The sequence below is a fragment of the Coccinella septempunctata genome, chromosome 3, assembly GCF_907165205.1.
Source record: "Coccinella septempunctata chromosome 3, icCocSept1.1, whole genome shotgun sequence".
In the NCBI taxonomy this organism is placed as follows: Eukaryota; Metazoa; Arthropoda; class Insecta; order Coleoptera; family Coccinellidae; genus Coccinella; species Coccinella septempunctata.
In genome coordinates this window covers 20,103,571-20,112,800 of record NC_058191.1, presented here as the reverse complement: position 1 = coordinate 20,112,800, position 9,230 = coordinate 20,103,571, and the positions used below count along the sequence as shown (strand labels likewise).

Sequence of the window (9,230 nt, the reverse complement as noted above, 5' to 3'; positions counted from 1 at the left end):
TGTTAGCGACACACAATGATAGGCAGAATCAACGTATACAACTTTTATTGGTCGATTCGTAAAAGGGGAACACAAATGGCACTATTACAAAATTCTTACAGTGACTCGAAATCAGTGAGATTTACAGGGCAAAACGGACGGAATGACACGGGATCCGATCTCAGACGTTATACGGGGGTTAACGGACTTGTTCGCCAGCCAGAACCTGAGACGTACACTTGACGGACAGATATTGGACTTCAGCCAGGTTAGGGGATGAAAGACAGCACAGAAATACGACGGCTCACCCTTAGGCTCGTTCGGCACTCCCCGGGTATCCACACCAGCAGAATGCCTCCCTAACCGTAGGGGTGAACACAGGAACGGGGTAAAAAGACGGGAACTGAGGAAAGGGTGCGCCACCCCAAAGTGTCCTCGGTACCCCCCGGGTATCCACACCAGCAGGGTACTTTAACGACAATAGGGGTGGAACTAGATAAGACGGGAAATTTCGGGAAAGGGTGAGCCACCCCAAAGTGCCTTCGCCTACCCCCCGGGTATCCACACCAGCAGGGTACGTTAATGACAGTAGGGGTGGAACTCAGACTCGGGTATAAGAGGGATGTCGATGGAAAACTGAAGTTCCAATAAAAAAAACTAACGGAGTGTCGTCTTACCTCTGGGCTATATTCGGCCACTTACACTCACAACTCTCGAAATCACCCGAATGGTACACGGTAATTACTGAGAGAAAACAAAACTAAAAATTTATATTCTGAACGGCAAAAAATGAACCCAAAACTCAAAAGAAATCTTATACTAAAACTCAACGGCGGAAGGTAAGAGTGAAAATCGTAAGTCAATCAGTCAAGCGAAAATCGTAAGTGAAGTGGCCTGCGGGGGAACAGATGTGCCCGGCAGTCGAAATTCGGTAAATTTGCGTCGATGAAGACGTTTTAATTTCGACTTATCTGTGTTAGCGAACAAAAAAAACACGGTTATCTTCCAATTCAGGATGTTTTATACGGTGCGACATCGTTTTTAGGAAATAAAAACGGAATAAAAACGGTACGGTATGTTTACAATTCCGAACGATGTCGGAATCCTGAATTGGAAATTCGAAAAGATTTCTCGGAAAATTAATGCAAAACAAAATTATTTAAAAATGAAAACTAAAATAATGATTCTAAAATGAGGGGGTAAGTTTGAAAACTACCCTCTCGTTACATCCCCCCGGCTCCGGTTGAAAAATTGAATCCACGATGAAATAGGGGATTAAATTTTTCACGGTGAAATCTACTAAGTCCGGTTAACGGTTTGACTATTCACGGCAAGACGATTGAGATCGGATTTACATTAAACAGGTTCACCTAATCTACTCCAGGTGGCGTATACTCGGCTAATGCTATCTCGGTTACTCCCACTCTATGGTCCGCGTTGACGGCGCCTTTCGATGTTGAAGTTCTGTGTTCTATCAGCTAACCTCCAAAGTCCAATTGTCAAATCTCGCCGGGCGGCTCCAAACCTCGATTTCCACCTCCATCGGTGAGAGAAATGCCGGAAAACAGTGGAAACAGTGCAGGACGGAATCTTCAAAGTTAGTACCATTTCGATTTGTCATTCGTTGTGTTATTTCTGAACCATTTTAGGGTGGACTTCGCAAAGCCGGCTCCGGGCACATGTCACGGGGGTTAACAGTTACCAATATCATCGAACCAGGGTAGTTTGGAATACCAGACAGCGTCGTTGGCTCCCCCTGTGACGGTGTTGCACTTCTCCGAGGGTGTTGGAGTCAGCAGCAGTTGTAGGTTGCATAAAAATGAGAGAAAAGCACTTAGTATACTGATATCCTGGAGCAGAGGGATAACAGGGTGTACGGTGGAATTTCGGAAGAAACGGTAAGTACGGTCGGTAATTTTGATAAGGAGATACAAATATACTGTTCTATTTCACTTACCGTTCAGGCCAGTTTGTAATATCGGTGTGGGCGGTTTCAGCCTTCTATTACTATTTTCTATTCGGTTATTGTATTTAACAGTGACACAGGGGTGAAATAGGGACAGACAGGACAGGTGTATCTCACTTGTTATTATCGGTCTCACAGAAAAATTGAATTAACTGTTACGGTTCTTGTTTTTCCAGTGAATTAACGGAATTTTCTGTTGTAGGTGTGTGGGATACGACTTACCCACTGAATGACAGTCAGACGGTCCTGTTTGGTGGCAATAAAGCTGCACAGAACAAACAAAACTGTACGGAACAGAATCTTCCACCACTGGCAGACCAGGTTAGATCTATCGGTTATGGTGGAATCGCGGAAATATAGGTATGTACATTTTGTCAGTTAATAAGGAGATACAAGTATAAGGCTCTATTTCACTCACCTGGGCACTTATTCGGTGAAAGCAGCGGTAGTACCCCATTACTAACCTATTTACAGTGAGAATATTATTTTTAACGGTAATAGAGGAGTGAAATAGAGTCAGACAGAACGGATGTATCCCATTTATTATCGGTGCATGTTATAATATAACGGTACGGTTGGTTTTTATTTCGGTTGCTATACAGTGTACTTACTAATGATCAGACGGATGGAACGGTTTTAAATCCTTCACATGAATATTGGTGATTTTCTTACCACTGTCATCTTTCAGGTCATAAACAACGGGTGAAATTACTTTCACAACGGTATACGGACCAGAGAACTTCGGAGCCAACTTGGCTGCAAAGCTATCAACGGCGGATGACAACGGATTAGCACGGCGCAGAACACCGACATGGAAACGAACTTCCCTTCGACGGAGGTTGTAATGGTGAGCTTGCTGCTCAAATGCACTGTACAACCTGGTATTGACAAACTCATAGGCCTCCTGAAGATGACGGATTTGTTCTGTACGGTGAGTAAGATTTACTCTACTTTCTTCTGGGCTTCTGTTTGTCTCCTCGGTGTCTTCGTCTTGGATGTTTGGCGAATAGATTGCCTTTGGAACTGTTAGTTCCCTTCTATAGTTCAGGAATGCCGGTGTGAATCCTGTAGATTCTTGTTTTGCGGTGTTCAGGGCGAAAGTTAGTTCACCTAATTTCTCATCCCAAGTACGGTGATCGGCTTCACAGAACTGACCTATCATAGTTTTCAACGTACGATTGGCTCGTTCTACGGCGTTGCACTGTGGTGTATACGGAGGGGTGAAACGGTGAGCAATATTTAGCTCTTGGAGACTGTTTTTGAACAGTCTACTGTCATATTGTACCCCATTGTCAGATATCACCAGTTTCGGACAGCCATATCGGAGTATAACCTGTTCATACAGGGCTGAGTAAACGGTTTTAGCGGTGGCTTTCCGCAACGGACCGCATTCAACCCACTTCGTGAAACGGTCTTGCATCACCACTACGTAAGAATTTCCCTTCTTGGAACGGGGAAGTGGCCCAACCACATCTGTACAGACCTCCTGGAACGGTGCATCTGTCATTCTATGTGGTTGCATTTTTCCAGGCGTCTTCTGTTGTGGTACTTTGTACCTTTGACAGGATGGGCAGTTTCTTACGTATTTTGCGACATCTCTGAACATCCCTGGCCAGTAATAATTCCGGGCTAGCCGAGAGATGGTTTTGGAGATTCCCAGGTGACCAGCTAATTCAGAATCGTGATTTTCTTTCAGGACCTCCAGTCGTTGTTCGGTGGGTACACAGAGCTTCCATGGTTGTCCGGATCTAACTTCAGTAAAGTCGGAAGAGTCCCAGAAGTGACGATACAGTTTCCCATCCTCAACGGCGTAGTCAGGGAAATCTTCTGGGTCTCTTTGTAGAGGTACAAAGAGACCCAGAAGATTTCCCTGACTACTTGGAGCTTTTTGTTGTACCAACTGCCAGGTATACGGAATCTACAGACGGTAACGGGTTTCGGGACAGACTGTCGGCGACTTTGTTCAGGGCACCTTTCCGGTATTGGACTTCAAAGTCGAATTGCTGAAGGAAAACGGCCCATCGAGCAATTCTTCCGGACGGTGACTTGATGGAATTCAGCCATTTCAGACTCATGTGGTCGGAAATTACGGTGAAATGAAATCCTTCCAGGTATGGTCGCAGTTTCTCTATCGAGAAAACAATGGCGAGACATTCCTTTTCGGACACGGAGTAATTTCTTTCGGCGGTGTTCAAGGTACGGCTGACATAGGCGATCACCCTTTCCTCTCCATCAAGAACTTGAGTCAGGGCTCCTCCAAGGCCTACGTCACTGGCGTCTGTTTGCAGGACGAACGGTTGATTGAAATCCGGACAGGCCAGTATCGGTGATTCGGTCAGTTTTTGTTTCAGGAGGTCGAACGCTTTTTGTTGTTCCTCACCCCACTTCCAACGCGGTTTCTTCTTTAACAGGTGAGTTAACGGTGAAACGACATCGGAAAAGTTCTCTATAAAACGGCGGTACCAGCTAGCAACTCCCAGAAAACGGCGCAATTCACGGATGGTTTTCGGCGCTGGGAATGCTACGATAGAGGAAACTTTATCCGGGTCGGTACGGATTCCTTCGGAAGTAACGACATACGACTAGGTATTTTAGGGATTTTCGCAAGATTGGCTTCTCTCAACCGCCGGAATACTTCTCTTAAATTCTCTAGGTGCTCCTCGAAAGTTTCCCCCAGGACAACTATATCGTCCAGGTAAGCGAACGCCTCCGGTTTCATTTCTGGGCCAATAACGGTGTCTAAGAATCTCTGAAATGTGGCTGGACTAGCGTGAAGACCAAACGGCATGACGGTGAACTGGAACAATCCCCTTCCTGGAACTGTGAAGGCAGTAATCGGACGGCTTTCCTTTGCTAACGGTATCTGCCAATATCCTTGTTTCAGATCCAGTGTGGAGATGTACTTGGCCTTACGCAGTTTGTCCAGAATCCCAGAAATGTACGGCAACGGGTATGCATCTTTTACAGACACTTGGTTGACGGCACGGAAGTCGATGCAAAAACGGTACTTTCCGTCTTTCTTCCTGACCAACACTACCGGTGAACTCCACGGTGACTTGGAGGGTTCAATCACTCCCTCAGCCAGCATACGGTCTACTTCCTGATTGAAGATCTCCTGCATTTTCGGGTTTAGGGGTCGGTATCGTTGTTTGACCGGTTCGGTGCCCGGTTTCAGTTTGATCTTATGTTCAATCAGGTCGGTTGTACCATATAGGTCTTCAAACTTCTTCAATTCTTCTTTCAGAAATGCCTCCAGCTCCTGTTTCTGAGACTCCGTCAACTCCAACAGGTGTTCTTCGGCGGTGTGAACTTCTGCGGTGGTTTCGACAGGAGTCATCGGTTTCGAGATCAGACGGCCTTCCAGAAAGCACTCGGCGGTACTGAGATTTACGGAAAACTTGAAAGTCGACAGAACATCCATCCCCAGAATAATGTCAACCGGTAAGTTTGGTACCAGTAAGAATTTCAAATCAGGCAGTGTGTAATCGGAAATTTGCACGGTGGTGGTGTACAGTTTCGGTGTGACGGTGGTTTGTCCGTTCGCTATTACCGCGAAACTGTTGTGCATTGTTTGTCCTGTGATTCCTTTACTTTCACACTGATCGGATACGGCCTGACTGCAGAAACTCCTGGTCGCTCCGGTATCTATCAGTGCTCGGAAGTGTTTGCCGGCTATTCTGACCTCTACTAACGGACGGTTATCATTACAGGTAGTCGGTGCCAGTGGAGTCAAGATTCCGGGAGATGTGGTCGACTCCGCCTCCAATCTCCCCTTCAGTCTCCCGAACACGGACAGTCTCGTGAGAGAATGTTTTCCCTCTGGCATCGAGAACAGAAGATTTTCGGTGGCCTGCGACATTCTCGACGCATGTAGCCATATCCACCACATCGGAAGCACTGTGTCTGGAAGAACACTCTCCTCCCTGATGGTGCTTCGGTCCGGTCAGCGTGGTTATTTTCGGCTGGACGGCGGGGTGGCGGTGTTGCAGGTCTGGATCGACCTTCGGACCTGTCTCCAGAAGTCGGACGGTGTGATTCCTGTCGCTGGGCTATTGACTCTCTGGACTTGGGTGGCTCTGGACGGCTTTCCCTCGGCGGAGAAAGTCGTGTCTGGTTGGCTTGTGTCGGCGGTACTGATTCCCTGTGATCAGTTGTTTGGCGAACCTGTTCTCCGGTATCCATAGAAAAACTGGCTTGATATCGGTTCAGTTGACGGGGACTGTATGTCAGGTGAGGTTCCTCCACAAAACCTAGTTTGGAGGGTGGCCGGGTGTATTGGCTCATCTGCCACTGGACCAGTTCAAAAACTTTTCCCTTACGGAGAAGTTCATCATAAGTCTTGGTCTCCTGGAAGGCCAAGGCTTGCTGTAAGGGCGGGATCAACCTCTGTCGGATAAGCCGGATCTGCTCCACCTCGGATGGTTTTGCATAGGTGAGTTTCTGGAATAAGTTCTGCATCCGGGTAACATATAGAAGCAACTTTTCTTCAGGGCCTTGTGTTCGCCTTTTTATTTCCTCCAACAGATTCTCCTCGTAGTTAACTGGCAGAAATGCTTCTTTCAGTTGGTTGCTAAAATCCTACCAGTCCTCAAAAGTACCTCTCCTGGGGATGAACCAATCCCTCGCATCCTTTCGTAGTAACTCATACACTGATTCGAAAACTTGTTCCAGGGATACCGTACGGGATTCAGCCAGCCTCTCCACCTCTTCAAGAAATCCAGTCACACTACCAGTGCCATCAAAGGAGATGTTCCATTTGTGTACCGGAACAGTTGGTACTGTTGATCGAGACTCCGGTTCCGATCTGGCAGGTGTTGTGATAATTGGCCGGTCAGAATTCATCCACGGTGCAGGTAAGTGTGGAAAAGACACCCTTCGTGTGGAATTAACCCATCTACTTTGTGTCGGACCCTCAGGTGTTGCTGTCCCACAGTCCTGCGACTGTGTGAGAGGTATCGCTGGTAATTGTTGCAGTAATGCTCTACATGTCTGCCTTGTCTCATTCATGACCCGTTCTAATGTTGGATTCCTTACAGGTGTACCGGTACGTGAGACATTAACTACTGCAGGAGGATCGACACCATCTCCTATGTCTATAAGTGATGTCTCAACCTTTGACATCCTCTCCGGTTGGATCGGCGACACCCCAGGTGAACTGGGCACCTCTTCATCCAAAAGAGACCTCTGATCTCGGTTGGATGTCTGCGGCTGTTCATGATTACTCCTCCTACGCAGCTCCTCCAGTGTCTCCAACGCTTTATCTGTAGTCGTCTTCATTTGTTCAATCAATTGTAACTGTGTTGTGTCCTCGGTGACAATAAAGTTCAGCCTGCCTTGAATGTGTATTAATCTGGTGTAAATTCGCGAAAATTCGTTAGCCGCATTATTATGATTGAAGCTCTGAAGGGATTCTACCAAATCGGTGAGTTTATTCTGACAGATCTCAATCTCGGAGGCGGGATTCAATGATGTTGGGGGTAGTAGAGGTTCATTAGACTGAAGCACCTGTCGTAACAGACTCCGTTTAGTCATCACAGTACCGGGTATCGATTGTTCCCTCAGTTGTAATTCGAATGTAAGTTCATCACTGAGTAACCGGTTCACATCCATGTTCGACATATTATATTCAACTAAGTCCGATTCAGAACGCACTAATATTTCACACACGGTATGTCTTTCACAATCCGTTTAAGTTCTAAGTCCAACCCGGTAAGTTAATCGTTAGCCAACCTATTCACTTAAGTTCGAAGTGGGTATTGGTGTACCCCAAACAAAAATTTAGTCGTAAGTCCCGGTGTATCAGAAAAGAGTCTAAGTCCCGGCGCACCAAAAACAATCTAAGTCCCGATGTATCACAAAAAAAAAATTTTTAAAGTCCAACGTTACTCGAAAAAAATTTCTATCAGTCCCACTAAAGTCCGAAAATATTCGGGAAATACCGCACACAATCGCAAGTCACTTCGTATAGTCCGAAAAAAATGTCCTGAAATTCGAATAGCACCAAAACGCACAGGTTAAATTTCCAAAAAGTCTTCAAAGTTCAATAGCCATAAAATAAATCACAATAATTGACTTTCAGTTTTCAGAAAAATCAGAAATAATCGGTAAGTTTCAACAGTACAGGTCAAAAGAAAATAGAAAACAGGTAGATAGGTTATCAACAGGTAATAGGTGATTCCCTATTGAACCGATAGGTAAATCACACCTATTAAATTTTACCAATTGCGACAATAAATTTTCAATTTTTCAAAGTCCGGAAATTCACTCACCTTCAATGTGAAATTAAAACAGTTCAATTCAATAAATCAGAAATATGCAATTAAAAATCGGAAATAATTTTCACTGATATAACGGCGTAATAACAGTTCAGTCTTCAACAACTCAATACAGTAATCGGCAAAAAGAATAATCACAAATTATTTTCAACGGGGTTCAACAGTAGGAAAATTTCCAAAATATAGTCCAATTCAATTCACAGTATAACAGTTCAATATGGAGAGGCAGGGAATAAAACACAGTTCAAGTTTATTTTTCACAGTTTTCCGTTCAAGGAATAGTTACTCACTGTTCTGAGGTTTTACTCACTGTTCTGGGGTTTTACTCACTGTTTCGGGAATTCACTCACTGTCCGGTTAATGTCTCTCACCTCAGTTGTTTCCTGGTAGATTCTGAACGGTCCCTGCTCGGGCGCCATTTTTGTAACGGGGTTTTCCTCGGTGTACTCGAGCGCCAGCTATTCTTTAAGGGAGAATAGCAAACCTACCCTGGCAGCTACTAGCCGGAGACAGGGTTCCCTGGTGTCTAGGATGTTAGCGACGCACAATGATAGGCAGAATCAACGTATACAACTTTTATTGGTCGATTCGTAAAAGGGGAACACAAATGGCACTATTACAAAATTCTTACAGTGACTCGAAATCAGTGAGATTTACAGGGCAAAACGGACGGAATGACACGGGATCCGATCTCAGACGTTATACGGGGGTTAACGGACTTGTTCGCCAGCCAGAACCTGAGACGTACACTTGACGGACAGATATTGGACTTCAGCCAGGTTAGGGGATGAAAGACAGCACAGAAATACGACGGCTCACCCTTAGGCTCGTTCGGCACTCCCCGGGTATCCACACCAGCAGAATGCCTCCCTAACCGTAGGGGTGAACACAGGAACGGGGTAAAAAGACGGGAACTGAGGAAAGGGTGCGCCACCCCAAAGTGTCCTCGGTACCCCCCGGGTATCCACACCAGCAGGGTACTTTAACGACAATAGGGGTGGAACTAGATA

At 45.7% G+C, this 9,230-nt stretch overlaps 1 long non-coding RNA gene across 1 annotated transcript; it reads left to right on the top strand.

Annotated features, from left to right (window-relative positions):
- The first annotated feature begins 1,471 nt into the window (after positions 1-1,471).
- LOC123310144 lies at positions 1,472-2,669 on the top strand. The gene is made up of 3 exons (XR_006537334.1): positions 1,472-1,877; positions 2,148-2,305; positions 2,634-2,669. It is a non-coding gene; the product is annotated as an uncharacterized LOC123310144 (long non-coding RNA).
- Positions 2,670-9,230: the final 6,561 nt, after the last annotated feature.